Genomic DNA, 16,272 nt, shown 5'->3' with positions numbered 1-16,272 from the left:
GGCAAAAGGAGGGTCTGTGGTTCCGTGATCCCGAATTGGGTTCGATAGTTCTGAAACCCGATTTATAAAGATCGTCGGAAATGGACGATTTTGATCTCGACAGACCGCAAATGGCGAGTGTAACGTGTCTGAGTGTTTTCGTATGAATCGATATAGGAGAACACTCTGCATTTGAGGATTTAGTCTGAACCCTCGGGTTCCATTTTGTATGTGGCAGCCATCTTGTATGGTTGCCCTAACATAGGCCCGATGACTGTGGCCAAACGAGTCCTTGACACGTACGCCTTAGTTGACTTCTGATTGACCTGGCCGAACTGGCTCTTCGCCTGGGGCGAATCCCGCCGAGCCAGTTCCTTGTTTATCAGCTGGCCTGATAAAGATCAAAGGGCAGGACGTGCCCCGAGTTTATGATACACCGTTCCCACTCCTCTATCTCCTTTCCATCGGTTTCTGCCTTCCTTTACGACATGTTCATCGATCTGAGTTGAAGGTTTTATGATGGGTTTGTCCGGCCTGATCGAACAGGAAACCAAGCATGTGTGCGATCGTTTTTGGTGGGCTGGACAACAGAAAGTGGGATTATCTTTGACTGTCGTCATTCGTTACTTTTTGAAATGCTACTTGATCATTGGTCAGTTTGTATGCACCAAATGTAAATTGTAATGCTGCCAGAGGCGTAATTTTTGGCATAAAAGACTGAGTTTCGTTCATTGAGGTGGTGCAGTCTCTGTCAAACTACCCGTGTGTACTTCGTAGACCTCTGCCCCTGGTTGCAACCAATAAACTTTGGTCTTTGACGTCATCAAGAAGTATCCCGTGTCTCTGTTTGCCAAGACAGGGGAATCCAGGGTCTTTGGGTGTTGCCCTGACACCGCTGGGTTACCGGATTAGTACCGGTTCTGAAAAACCCAGTACCTCAAGACCAATCTGAGGAGTTCTTCCCGGACCAGACGATCCCTGGATCAAGAAGATATAATCTGCGACCAAGAAAAGAATCTGCAATTGTGTGAGAAGTTGTCAGAACGGTCCCTAGGTCAGTGAAACGGAGAGCCGATGAGGCAAGGCGGGGGGGATCAGCCATGCATTAGTGTAGTGACACCCGTCTTGGCCTGCTGGTGAAGAAAACAACGGCTACCTAGGGGTAAGAGTTCTGACAACACTTTAGTTTCAGGAAGATACTGTGTACATTTGTTCGAATGGATAAGAAGAAGATTTTTGGTTCTGTAGGGTTCATTATCATCATAGCAGTTATCGCTGTTTGTGGAGGATAAAGCTCCTGGTCGTGAGCTGTATGTTGTTTCCACTCCAGTCCCTGATGAGCACTTTTTCTATACACTCCCATATCAAGAGCTGAAACATCGACAGTCGTATTTGAATAACACTTTCATCCAGATGTTGCATCATACCCACGTTGCTACAAATGCTACAGATTGTTGGATATGTGGGATGATGCCAGTGCATCAAAAGAAAGGGAGAACACCGTTCATACCTCTTCCTTTCTCTCATAATGGCTCTTGTAGAGCATGGTACACTTTGCTTTTTGCTACGAGAAAGCCTACAGTAGGAAGATTGCTTTTTAGACTGAATAAAGAATGTCATCAAGATAAAGAAGGCTATCCACAAACCAACGGAACTATATGGGAGTGGAAAGAGTATTGACCGGACAATGAATCGACACCTTATATTTTCACGAACACTAGAGACACTGTTGGACAAGAGAAGTTTGTGATTTCAGTGGCCCAAGCACAAGCAGATTTATGTGTACAGAGTGTAGGCCATATTCCTGTAGGGGTTAGTGATTGTATTGTTATATTGAACATTGATGGCCTTAATAATAGTACTTTCCTCGCCTCTCATAACACCTATTTTGTATGCGGAAACAGAGGCTATTATCGATTACCAGCTGGATGGTCTGGAGTATGTTATGTATCATTTTTATTACCACCTGTATTCCTGGCACCTGCATCATATCATAAAGACTTGAAATTATTGAATAATGTGACTGTAAATAGAATTAAACGAACTTTGTCTGTAGATGATATTGACCAGACTGATACTAGTTTGCAGTAGTATATAGATTTCAATTTAGGATTGTTTTTCTTTGTGGTAGCTGCTCTGAATAGCAGAAAGATACGACAATTAACAAGAGTAGTTGAAGCTGTTACCAATGGAACTGCTGCAGCCCTTGGGAATCTTACTGAAGAGTTGCAAATTACCAAGATTGTTGCATTACAAAACAGAATGGTTCTAGACGTCATGTTAGCGGATAGAGGCGGAGCTTGTAGGATTATCGGAAGCAGCTGCTGTGTCTTCATCCCTGACCACACTCCTTCTGTGTATAAAGCTATTAACAAACTACATAAAATTGCAGCTGATATACATGTTGAAAATGGGTCCTGGACTTTCTCTGGGTGGTTCTGGACCTTGATTTCTACATGGGGTTGGAAAGTTCTTACTGGACCATGTATAATTGTTGCCATATTATTCACGTGTTGTGTATGTATTCAATGTAGTCCAATGATATGTTCTTTTTGTGTTTCATTTTGTGTGCCTAATAAACAATCTCTCGCAGAGGCTACCCATAAGAAAACTATAACTAGAGAAATAGCTGACATGATGAGCATCGATATAAACAATGAGTATTTAGATTATCCAAGGAAACCAAATGTCTTCAGCAAATGCTGAAAGGGTCGTCTGTTGTAAATAAAACAGCGATAGTATTAAGCATTCAGTGAAGACATGCTTTTGTGTCTTTGTTTGAGTTTTCCTGCTCGTACTTGAAATACGGCCAGACTCCATTTTGTTTTTCTGGCGTCCATCTTGTATGCTATACATTGCCATGTGCTCGCCACGAGGCGAGTCCTACTTCACTGATCGTCACCCCTGAAGTTTGCCCAGCAACAGGCTATAAATGGTTCTTTGTGCGTCTAGCGCATGCCCAGTAGGAGTCACATCTGTTTTTGATTAGCGTAGATTGGAATGTGCATTCGGCGGGTTTCAAGAACCGTTAACTCCACCCATGTATCGATCATGTTCAAGAAATGTCCATGTATGGTTGTAAATCATGCTTTGAGCTGTAACCGCCTACTTCTGAGCCCCTTCTTTGTGTATAAAAGGGGACCACATGTCTGAATTCTGTGTGCTACCTTGTACAATACTGTAGAGTGTTGTGTGGGCTGTAGTACCACCTTTAAAGGTTTATTAAACTATGTCTTTGTATTTCCAGTTTCCGTGCCAATTTCTTTTGTAGTCTGAGGACTTCGTGCACAGAAGGGCGAACCCTTTGCTCTCGCAGGCCTTGCTGAGGCCTGTACTCACCACACATGCATAAAAGAGTCAACTGATGAGCAACATGGAGGGAGCCAGAGAAAGTCCAGAGGACAGCCAACATACAATCAGAAGTGTCCGTGAGTTGCAGTGCATTGGGGATGGGACACTAGAGATGAGCGAGCTCATGTGAAGAAAAAGTCTCAGATTGTGTCCCTTCGATAGATACCTGATGCAGATGCAGTGGGGTGTGTCATACCTGCATCATCTTCTCCATCAACGTCTCAGTGCCCCCACACTGTTTGAGGTGACTTACCTGGTAGCATGTGCCTCCTGTTGTGATGCCACCTCCGGGCCGATCAGGGCTCGATTTGGTGTGTGAGCCCTGGTGGGATGCTGTTGGGCCCGGAGGCTTTGTACAGGGCAGGGCCACAGAGAAATAGCATTGATGACCCCAAGGCCAATGCTTCAGTGGCCATCCAATATCTCAGAAGAAGGGGTCCTCGATCTGACAAGTACAGAGTTAGTGGCCCCAGATGCACAGCGGCCGGCAAAAGCAACCAGCCACGGGACAGTGACTTGTGGTGCAGTCAGATGGGCCATGCGACCTGAGCGGGTCACCATCAATGTCCGAGGTGTTTGTTGCAGAGGAGTTCGGGGGACAGTGGAAGTTGTCCTCCAGGCCATGGCGCCGAAAGATTTGATTTCATCCGGAAGCAGCAAATGAAAGAGTGGAATGCAACAACCTCGTTGCCACCACCAATTCGGTATCAGCTACATGAGGTTGAAAACTGCCCCCAACTCCATAGACTTAAATGCCAACAAAGTTCGACCAGAGAGTGTCCATGATTGTCGGGGAACAGACTTAGTGGCCCCGGGGCTGTCGGGGGATGCTGTCTGCGATGATGCCGGTACACTGATATCAACTCAGCCATTGCAAAATGAAGATTCTGTGACCTACTGGACCGCAGTGTAGGCCGGAGGCAGCGGTCAGCAGTGGCCCACTGACACCTGTCATTGGCTCGCAGTGCACAGAGTTAGTGACATGAGGGCAGTTGTCTGTAGTGTTCGACCACCTCTGTGATGATGATCCTTTCTTTCTGCTAAGATGCAACGGGTCATCCTCTTACACCTCTCCTTGTGTGCACTGATATGTAATCTGCCTTTGCTTAATCGATTTTCAGTTCCAAATCTGTGGCCTACTCGAACGCAGCGTAGGCTGAGAGCAGTGTAGGCCGGAGGCAGCAGTCAGCACTGGCCATTCACAGAGTGTCGCTGGCATAGGTTGGTGGCCCCACCTGCCTGCGTAGTTCAGGTTCAGTGCCACCACGTGTTCGCTCACCTCCGTGACTATCACTCGCCTTTCATCCGGACTGAGATGCATCTTTCTCTTACTCCCTTACTCCTCTCCGTGCGACCACTGGTGTGGACTCTGCCATTCGTGATTCGCGACTAGGTGCTGGATGTGAGACCTACAGGTCCACAGGGTAGTCCTGGTCCCTCATCCACGTGTCGCCTGCTGTCGTTAACCAGGGTTTGTGGCACCATGTGTCACAAGATGCCCATATGGAACTATGCCCCTCTGATCCGGGGGTTCTGGTGCTGTGGCCTGCTGGCATTGAACAGGGTTTGTGGCACCACGTGTCGCAAGATGCCCATATGGAACTATGCCTCACTGATCGGGGGGTCTGGTGCTGTGGCCGGTGGCCCGGATTTGAGGTCACTGCCATTTAGGAGCCAGGACACAGTTTCACATATGGGACCCACTGGGCCGCAGTGACGCCGGTGGAATATATCAACGAGGAAAGAGTAATGTGGGCCAGCGTGGGGGGGGGGGCAGCGATAGTCTGAGAGGCTGGCAGGGTCGCGGGCTTCGGGCTTGGAGCTTGCGCCGGCACGTGGTGGGTGATCAGTGTGGCCTGGCTGCGCAGGGTCGGGCCTGACGTGTTCGTGGACCAGCAGGCTGAGGTACTGCAGGCGCACAGCACAGGATCACAGGCAACTCCGCTAATGAGGACAGCGTCGGCCTCTTAGCGGGCTGAAAAGTGCCACCCTGGCAGAGACGTTGGCCTTTCTGGAAGAGGACCACACCCAGGCCTACGTTCTTTTTATTCACACCCCTACGATGGCCTGGCGTACGCTGGGCCATCTCACTCTGCTCATGCTTACGGGGGTCGTAACAGGCCACCTTTCTGTGAGGACCACCACTGGCTGGGGTGACATGGTTGTGTCCACTGTCCACTACACTCCATACACCAGAGGTGGATGTCGGCGTGGATATGGGTGTGTTCTGCATACTGTGGTCTGTTCAGCACATCGCCGCCACTCTTGGCATTGTGTACTTTCCCAATCATGGTTCTACTGCATCCTTCACACATGCCTCATTGCCAACTCTCCCCACATTCTGCTATTGTGTGGCTGAGGTGCCATTCCGTTGATTGGTCATGTTCATGACTTGCCCAGGTCACCATTGTAAGTTGTCCTATCGTGTTTGGTGGGTGTGCATGTTGTTGTGCATGTTGGTTGTAAGTTTGTGACATGTGCATTGCCAAGAGTTGTGTATTGCATGGTTGGGGATTTGAGGTGAGTGGGGTGTTAATTTGGAACTTGCCAAGGCTCTGCATTTCCCTTGGTGCCATCCTTAGAACGCTGGTTGCTGATGGACTGTCGGAGGATGAAGGGATCATGCACACTGGCTGTGTATTTGGAGGCGACATTGGTGAAGGTCCCACAGTGTTCTTATGTTGCCTGCACATTGATGTGTGAAGTGTGCTTCCTGTTGCACTGATTGTGTGCTGTGTCACCATGGGGCATGGGTGGGACATGTGGGCTATGGATTGCCCCCAACACTTGCGTGCATCCGGCTATGGCGTATGGTCCTTGCATGGTCTCCAGCGGTTCATGCGCATTGTGTTGTATGTATGGGGGCTGGGGTGCCAGGGTGATGGTGATGTCCAGGACAGGTGTGGGGGACTTGGATGTGGCTGTCTGTGGGACTCCGCAGAGTCTGGCAGGTGTTGGTTGTGGTGTGCCAGGGGCCAACAGGTGCAGCAGAGCCAGAAGCTTGGTGTGGGATGTTGGTTGTCCTCTGTGTTGGTGCCGTTGGCCTGTTGGGCGTTGATGGCCAGGATGCGTAGGATGGTTGTCCCTTACAGCCTGTAGTGGACAGTGACATTGTCAGATGTTGGGCCTGTGAGGCAGTGCGTTTCCTGGGGTTCCGCTGTCTTTGTCTGCGCTGCCTCTGTGGTGGTCCGGGGGGGGGGGGTGCTGGGTGGGCGTTGTGGCCCTCTTGGGTGTCCGGGCTGCATGATGAGTGGCTCCATGGCATCTGTTGCCCTTCCGATGACGCCCGGGGCTGTGCTCCCTTTAGTGGTGCAGGCTGCCGTCCGACAACACCAGGTCAGACCAAGTTTAAATTTCCTGCTGATAACGCACCTTATCGCGTGTTTTGAGTTCTTAGCGCCGATCTGGCTGGCCTGTGTGAATGTTGAGGTGTGGTGTTGTCGCGGCTTTTTGCACGGGAACGCCTATTCTGCATCTCATTAGTGATAGTTGTGGCGTTCCTCTGTGGCAATGTTTTCTGCGGCTGCTAACACAGGAAAACTGGTGCTGTGGGCTGTTACTACCAGCTTGTGAATTGTGAGGTAAATTTATCACGACTTTGGCTGCGATAACGTGCTGTTAATTAGGCGATAGCTCCTTGTGAATATGCCCCTAAATCCATGAAAGTAGAGTCTCTGGTTTTAGGTGGATTGGCAAGTAATGTTCAGATACAGTCTGCCTACTAATAAATTTGAGTAAATACGTTGGACGCCTTTTATAAGCTGATAGGTGGCAGAACCATTGTTCGCTTAATGTACTAATCCCCGGGTTCTGCACATAACTGGGTCACCCCATTGCTTTATACTTACTAAAGGATTTTTGCAATTTCTTTATTATGAACAGCTAATGTGTTGCCCTGTGTGTGTTTACACTTCTACCGGATACAGCTCTTGATGTCAAAGTATTACACTGGCCTGTGTCTTTAATAAAATCAAGACTTTCCTTTACACTAGCTGATAAAATGGGATTGCCATTGCTGAACCGCGATTGAACAACTATCCAACACCCCTCACTCCAACAGAAACTAATCTTCAACACAATTGGCGCCCTCTGATCCACTATGTGGCCTGATTGGAGTTTGGCTGCTTCAACCCACCATGTTTTGAGTGACAAGCTTCTTACGGCGAACTGCTCTTGGCTCCCAGATGCACCTATCTATTATATAATGTCATATTTCTTGTCCTATTATGATGACTTCTGTTGACTATGTCACGCCTTGTTATTAAAAGATTATAGGTTGAGGGGGCGTGGCTTATGCGACGACGGGTAATAGCGGCTCTCCCGTGAGCTCCGTCGAGCTGCGGGACTCCTGGCGACCTGCGGACCTCATTCTGTGCCACGAGGAGCCTGCTCTCTGGATTTCCTGCAGGCGGAACATGCTCCGCGAACGCTGATGACAGCGTTTCTCCGTTTTATGCTGTTTTTACAGTCTAATTGACCTCCGGTGTCTCCCTGCTGATACGGGACGCGGGCGGCCGCCATTTTGTGCCGCTGAGCCCGCGTCCCTCTTCTCACGAATACAGCGCCTTGCATTGCCGGCATGCAGTTTGTTCCTTCACGTTGCCAGCCTCCTTCCAGCACTTCATAAGGTATGGTATAAATCGCGAGGTGTCTGCAACTTGTGTGGCAGGGTATGCTCAGACGTAAGTCCCTTGCTCACTTTGCCACTGGATTCAAGCAAGCCGGGCTGAAGACAGCTGGAATGCCAGAAACCGGTCCTCGGAAGCTTGTTTCCGGTCCTGGGAAGACATGGCTTGGCAGTTCGGTCTGGACTGTTCCCATGAGGCACAGGGTCAGACTGATTTGCATATAGCCATGTCTGAACTGGGGTGGCAGAGTGGGCTAAAGAACATTGATGGATAAAACCCAGATCTTTTGACTGGGTGTGAGTGTATGATTGATTCAGATGCTCCGTCCATCACCACCCCCTTTTGTACCGCTTTTGGCCACCATAAGTGTGGCAGGGTATGCTCAGACGTGAGTCCCTTGCTCACTTTGCCACTGGATTCAAGCAAGCCGGGCTGAAGACGGCTGGAATGCCAGAAACCGGTCCTCGGAAGCTTGCTTCCGGTCCAGGGAAGACATGGCTTGGCAGTTCGGGGTGGACTGTTCCCATGAGGCACAGGGTCAGACTGATTTGCATATAGCCATGTCTGAACTGGGGTGGCAGAGTGGGCTAAAGAACGGTGATGGATTAAACCCAGATCTTTTGACTGGGTGTGAGTGTTTGATTGATTCAGATGCTCCATCCATCACCACCCCCTTTTGTACTGCAACTTTGACCCGGCATGTTCCTCTCAGTTACTACTCTCTCAATGTTCCTCACAGACTCCAGCCACCATTTTAGATTTCAGTTCTGCCTTCTCTCGTTCATCGTCTGCTTTCGCTACCATGTTCTGCTTTCTCATTGCTGATGCAACTAACGCTCTCCTGGAATGACTGTTTGCCCTTCTGTGCTTAATTTGTAATATTGGAAGCTGCAGAGATTCATTTTTATTGTGCCTACGCTGCCAACTGAGGGTTTGGTCAACGCTCTCCATATACTTCTGCCATTTCCTGTGGCTTCCACTGTCAATTCTTCAGAGAGCCTCTGTGTGGGTACCTTTTTGGTCATATTTTTTACCTTTTCTCAGCCTTGCCTGTTTTTATTACTTTTGGGCTTTTGTGAGTGGTTTGCACCCTTTCTGTGCTCACGTTCTCTCCTCAATTTTGGTGTACCCTCACGTTGTCATAATGGCTCACGATGCAACAGCTGTTAAATCTTCTCACACCGGAACAAAGCCTAAGCATCTTAAAAATGACCCACCTTCCCCTATTCATACCTCTTCTAACCCAATTTCGGACTCCATCTTAGAGGAAGTGAGGGGGCTTCAACCTTTTATGTCCGCTACTAATGAAAAACTTAAGCAAATTGAAGAAAGATGGGTCGTTATGGACGGCAAGGTCTTACATTTAGAACAACGTGTCAGTGACATCCAGGATGTCTCCTCTAAAATACCTTTATTGGAAAAAGAGATTCAACAGCTGAAGCTTCACACCGAGGACCTTGAAAATCGAAATTGTAGGAATAACCTGTGCGTTTATGGTGTGCCAGAGAATTTGGAGGGGTCTGATATTGGTGTCCTTCATACGGAAATTCCTACATGAACTTTTGGATCTTCAACCTGCATCTCACCCTCTTAACATCCAGAGGGCCCATCGTTTTGGTCGTCTTAACTCCAATACGTCTAAACCTCGTGGTATTATCATTCTCTTTCTTGAATTTACTGAACTAATGCATGTTCTCAAAGCTGCAAGACTCAAGCGTCGTCTTATATGGTCTGGACATAAATTTTTTATCTCTCAAGACCTTTCTAATGCAACGAATGCGCGGCGTAAGGAGATTTTGAATCTTCGTCTTCAATTGCGACAGTTGGACATCCAATATAGTATCCTACATCCCTGCTTCTGCAAGATCACACATAATGGCCGCACGTCAAAGGTATTGTCTCACTTATCCAAACTTAATTCAAAGGTTGTTTTTCTCCAAGAGACTCACTGTTCCGATGTGGAATCAGCTAAGCTAAAACGACAATGGGTGGGTCAGGTTGTATTCTCTCCTGCTGTCAACAAAAAAGGGGGTGTTGCAATTTTATTTCATAAAGGTTTATCCATTCAAATTGTCTCTTCTCAACATGATGATGAGGGTCGTTGGGTAATGGCTAAGGTTATCATACAAAACAAGACATTGGTTTTGGTCAACATTTATGGCCCTGTTCGCCCTGACCCCCACTTTTGGAATAATATCAAAATTCTCATTTCCTCAATAGATTACCCTAATATTGTACTTGCTGGTGATTTTAACCAATGGCTAGACTCTTTCTCTGATAGACTCTCCTCAAGCAAATTTCACCCTGATAAAACCCATAAATGTTTCCAATCTGCCATTACCTCTCGTCCCCTCTATGATGTATGGAAAACGTGTAACCCTGACTCCCTGGAATATACCTTTTTTTCAAATGTTCACCAGACCCGCTCCAGGATTGATTACCTTTTGGTTAGTAAATCTTTACTCCCATCCATTCAAACATCCGAAATTGGTTCCATTTTTATTTCTGATCATGCCCCTGTTCATGCAGTCCTTGATCTTACCCATACTTCTTCCAAATTTAGGGGCCGATTATGATGGCGGACGGACCTGAGTCCGTCCGCCACCATAGAGTAGGAGGGACCGTCCACAGGGGCAGCGGCGGTCCCTCTGTCCAAATTAGGATGTGAAGAGTGAAGCAGCACCCGCCGCAATGTTAAAAATGTAAGTTGTGCATTTGCATGCACAAAGCGGCAGGCATCCCCCACCCCCCCCTTCACCCAGGGGGCCCGCAACGGACCCCCGAAGTGAAGGTCCGTTTGCTTTTCCACGGCGGAAAAGCCGCAGCGGAAAAGCATACATTTTACACCATCATAATACACCATCATAATATGGCTGGCGGTGTCTGATAGACACCGCCAGCCATGTTAAAGCTCTTCTGCCGCGGTCGGAAGCCGACGCGGCAGAAAAGCTGTGGACAGATTTCAAGACCCACCGCCATCCTAATATGGCGGTGGGTCTTTTGAGGCTCAGCAGCGGCTTTTCCGCATCCTCCGGGCCGGCGGTGGCTTCCGCCGGCCCGGAGGATGCGGGAAAACCGCGATCCTAATGAGCCCCTTAGTCGCTGGAAATTCAACACTTTTCTTTTGTCTGACACTGTTTTTGTAAAAGAAGTTACTGCCTTTATTAACGAGTTTTTTACGTTTAATAACCCATCAGACACCTCTATCCATAACACTTGGGACACTTTTAAAGCGGCACTATGTGCTTTTATTATATCTTATGTCTCTCAAAAGAAGAAACTTAATAAAACTAAATATGACGACCAGCTTAAGGATATCAAACATCTTGAACACATCTATTTTTCCTCCAAATCTCCTGATGCCCTTCAAAACCTAATAAAAGCAAAAGCTGAGTTGAATAAAATCTCTACAGTGGAAGCTTGCAATACTTTACTCAAAATTTAATCTAAATTCTATGGGGGCCAAAACAAGGCTGGTAAAATTTTAGCAAATTATCTAAAAATAAAATCTGAATCTAAAAATGTTGGTCCTATTTTTAATGACTCTACCAATAAACTAGATACGTCCGATGAAGATATTGCAGAGGTTTTTCATAATTATTACCAAGCCCTTTATACCGATGATACATGTCCCTCTGCCCATAATTTATCTTCGTTCTTTGACGGCTTACCCCCACCTCCGTCACTTCCTGATGAATTTGCCAAGTTAGAAAAAGATATTACACCTCAGGAAGTTCTTCGAGCAATTAACTCTCTCAAAAAATCAAAACCCCAGGACCGGATGGATTGCCCGTTGAGTTTTATTCTACATTTCATGCCATATTTGTCCCAAAACTATTGCAACTTTTTAATTCCTTCATCGCTGATGCTAAGGCCTCTGGCTCCTTCAAGGATGCTCTAATCATTATTATTCCCAAACCTGATAAAGACCATTCTCAATGTAAAAATTATCGTCCTATATCCCTGATTAATTATGATTGTAAAATTTTAGCTAAAATCCTTGCCTCCCGTCTAGATTCTCTTATTCCGCTTTTGATTAAAACTGAAGGGCAGACTTGCAGCTGATAATGCTCGTATGTTTTGTAATATTATTTCCCACAGTAAAAATTTCAAGGACCCCTTAGCAGCCTTATCTCTGGATGCTGAGAAAGCCTTCGACCGTATTAATTGGCAATTTATGTTCCGTACACTACATTGGTTCGGTTTTGGCCCCACTTTTATCTCTCTGGTTGAACTTTTATACTCCTCCCTAGAGCTAGTCTTTTTGTTAATAACCAATTTTCTAGATTTTTTCGCTTATCTCGTGGTACTAGACAAGGATGTCCTTTTCCCCCGTTATTGTTTATCCTTTGTCTTGAACCATTTTTGGAACGAATCCAAACCAATCCTAACAGTAATGGTTTTAAACTTACCTCTACTGAAACTAAAATCTCTGCCTATGCTGATGACATTTTGCTTTATATGGCTAACCCTGTCACCTCTCTCCCTCTCTTTTTAGATGAAGTTTGTTTATATTCTTCCATTTCCGGATACAAACTTAACCTATCTAAAACAGAAGTTATACCGTTAAATTCTGTCTGTTATCAATACATGTTCAGTTCTACTGATTTCACATGGTGTCCTTCCAAAATCAAATATCTTGGAATTTGGTTTTCCTCTTCACTTCCTGACACACTCCGACTTACCTTTGCCTCCCTTAAACAGAAACTTCAATCCCTCCTTAATCTTTGGTCTCCTTTATTTCTGTCCTGGTGGGGTAGACTTGATACTATTAAAATGATGATCACACCTCATGTACTTTATACTGTTTCTATGCTTCCTATAAAAATACCCAATTCCTACTTCACTCGTATTAATTCTATTTGCTCTAAATTCCTGTGGAACAACAAACACCCTCGCATTGCCTTACACAAACTCATTCGCCCTAAGAATGAGAAACGGGTGTCCGTTTCCCCAACTTCAAAACCTACCATTCTGCTTTCCTGATTAAACAATCCTTTTCTTTAGCATATGACTTTGTGGATGCTCCGCTACCCCGCAGGGTTGCTTTTGAACGTTCATTATTAAAGGATTTCTCGTTCCAACACATTGTTTTTATGTCAAACTGTTCCTTCTTGTCCAAGCACCCGGTTATTAAGTATTCCCAAACTCTACTTCATGACACTTTCTCTAAAGACCTTTCACCTATTCAATGTTTTTTGTCCTCTATTGTGTGGTATAGTAAATTCCTCAAATATAAGGGCAAGTCCTTCTATTACAAACATTGGAAAGAGAAGAACATTTTATTTGTCCATCAATTTTTTTCCAATAATTCTCTTATCCCTTTCCATGAGCTGCAAACTTTATATCATTTACCCATAACTTGTCTTTCAGAATATACCAATATTACTGCCGCCCTACAGTCTCACTTGTCCACTCTCTCTGCTCCTGACACTTTACCGTCTTTTGTTCCCCCTTCTCCCCTATATCCTTTATTTTCGCTACAACAACCTAAAGCTGCCCTTGTTTATAAAATGTTGTTATCAAATGCTATTGTTAGATCTAAATCGCCTGTTGAGAATTTCTGGGAAACTGATTTATCTGTTTCCTTATCTGTTGATGTATGGGATTGTTTATGGTCCAAGTTGTTTAAGGTTTCCATTGCTGCACGCATTACTCAATCACTACTTTTTTATCTATCATAGAGCTGTTATTACGCCTGTTAGTATTTCTAGGTTTTCCTCATCAGCTTCTTCACTATGCTGGTCGTGTTCTTTAGAAACAGGTACACTTAAACATCTTTTATATGAATGTTCTTCTGTTTTATCCTTTTGGAATTCTGTTTGGAATATTTGCATGCAAATTTTGCATTGCTCCTCTTCTGTATCATTTTTGAACGTGTTTCTTGGTTCTGTCTCAACTGATATCGATATTGTACCATCTAATGCTCGACTGCTTGATCTTTTTATTGCTGTTGCTTTTAAAGTGATTTTATCTTGTTGGAAAGATAACTCCAAGCTATCTGTAGTTTCCTGGTGGAACTTCATATGTGACGAGCATAGGATTGCCATCGCTTCCTCCTCCTCTAAATCTGACCTTCTTTGGCTTCCCTTTACTTCCTATCTCTCATCTGAATCCCCTAATTGCTTCCATCGTTAGCTTTTCTTTCACTGCTTATATTCCACTTATTCCTATCATGGATACCTTCTTGTCTTTTTCTCCTGTTTGCCCCTTCTCCTTCTCTTCCCTTCTTCCCTTTCTTCTTCTTTCAGTCTTTTCTTTCCTTTTCTTTTACTCTTTCTGTGTTTAACTTCTCATTCCACATATGCCTTATGTTTTATATTATTATGTTTTTTATTTGTACCACTATAAGGCTTTGTATTATGTTTCTTAAAACCAAATAAAAATTTCTTAAACAGAAAAAAAGATTATAGGTTAATAAAAGAGAAAGAAAGCGGTGTACAAGCTAGCCAATTGCCAGGATCCCTGCGCCACAAATCAAGAGAGGTGCACCTTTCCCTTATAGCTGATGTAACTGACCTGTACCCTCTCTCCCCTCACCCTTCTCTCTCCTTCTCAGCAGTACACCCATGTCATGATTGTGATGAGATGGACATATATAAAAGGATCAACTGTGCATACAGTTCTGTCAAGACTGTATGTGAAAGGGTCTAGACTAGGGCTGCTGAGCACAGAAATGCAGCAATTTTATTTTAAGGGCTCACAGAGAGCAAAAAACGCATGCATGAGAGGGGTTTGATTTCATCACTAATTAGATCTAATAGAGGTGCATCAAGTAAAGTGCTTCGGGTCCCCGGAATGTGTGGTTATCAAGCATAGGCGCAAGGTTGAAGTGCAAGGACATATTCAGGAGGAAGTGTGTGCTTGGGCACCATGTGCACTGTCCACAGCTATGTGGACAGTTCAATAAGGAACTATTAAAATCCCAAATTCTGAATGAAGAAGCAATAATAACAGCATCATTCAGTTTATATTAAGTTGAAAAGAATGTGGAACCCATAATGAATAAGAACATAATTAATGACAAAAAGGTATGAACCCTAATGTATCAAATCTAACCGTACCTCTAATCACCTTAAGCTTGCCCTAACCTTACCCTGACTCTAATCCGAAACCTAACCATGAGTTTAACATTTGCCCCATTTTGTATCCTAATTGTTCCCTTTGCCCCTATCCTGACTCTATCAAAAACCTTCAACCTAACTGTTGGTGTGTTGGAGACGTATATACCAGCCATGTGTGCAGATGTAATATAGGACATGGGGTTATCTGCAAAATTGCTTTTTCATTGTAGTGCTTCATGTCACATTCAGCTGTACCCAATGCTGTATGTAACAGGAGTTACTCTTATACAGTCTAATGGTACTCACTTACCAATCCCTTATGCACAATGGGTGGACGCTGGGTTGCCCTTTCTGGGAACCAAAGTCATAACCTGTGGTCCAAGGCAGATATCAGCATTTAACTCTCCAAGCCCTCATACCTGTTGATGTCACTAATCATGTCAATAAATTCAGTTTTACTTAATGTCATAGATTAAATAGTTGGGGTGATTTGTGTGAAGTCATTAAACAAGATGTGGGTACAGATTTAAGGTTTAGTTGGCCACTTCCCTTGTGAATTATTTTCGGTTTTGAGGGATGAAACTTCATGTTACCTCACATTTTCTTCATAGAACCCACACAGTAGGTTTTATTAAAAGCTTTTGTTTTCTAACTCCCTGAAGCATCAGTGCCCCCTTTCCTTTCTAGCTAACAGGGTTTCTTCATTGAATTTATAGAGAAGGTTTTAATTACATTTCCCAATCATTGCATGGTCAGGGCATTTGGCACAACCTGCTCTCTTATCCTCTTTATAATTGTGCTTGACCTTATAATGAATGCCTTGGTGATCGGCCCAAAACATCTCTTGCAGACCCTAAAGCACCAACAAACCTAAGCAAACATGGTGATCCATGCCTCATCTCAATTCACATATTGACAACATGCTCCTGTAACTGAAAACAACAGAAGCATGCCAGCTAATACCAGCGGCGGCTGGTTACATTTGAAAGTTGTGGGGCAATTATTTCCTCCCACTTACAGGCACTGTGAGAAGGCCAAAGCTCTTTATCGTGGTCCGTTATGAACAGTGTTTATAATGGGCCACGATTGAGAGCTCTGATGTTGAGGCTGAAGGCAGTGCAAGTTTCTCACACTGCTTGTAAGTGGGTCAAAAAACATTTTTAATTAAAAAGAAAAAGTTTACTTACCCACTGCCTTTGTGTTCCTCTCCGTTCTCGGCAGTCTGTGGCTCCAAGTGCGGGTAACCTATC

Source organism: Lissotriton vulgaris, chromosome 10 (genome assembly GCF_964263255.1).
Source record: "Lissotriton vulgaris chromosome 10, aLisVul1.2, whole genome shotgun sequence".
In the NCBI taxonomy this organism is placed as follows: domain Eukaryota; kingdom Metazoa; phylum Chordata; class Amphibia; order Caudata; family Salamandridae; genus Lissotriton; species Lissotriton vulgaris.
Note: the sequence above shows the minus strand (reverse complement) of the source record.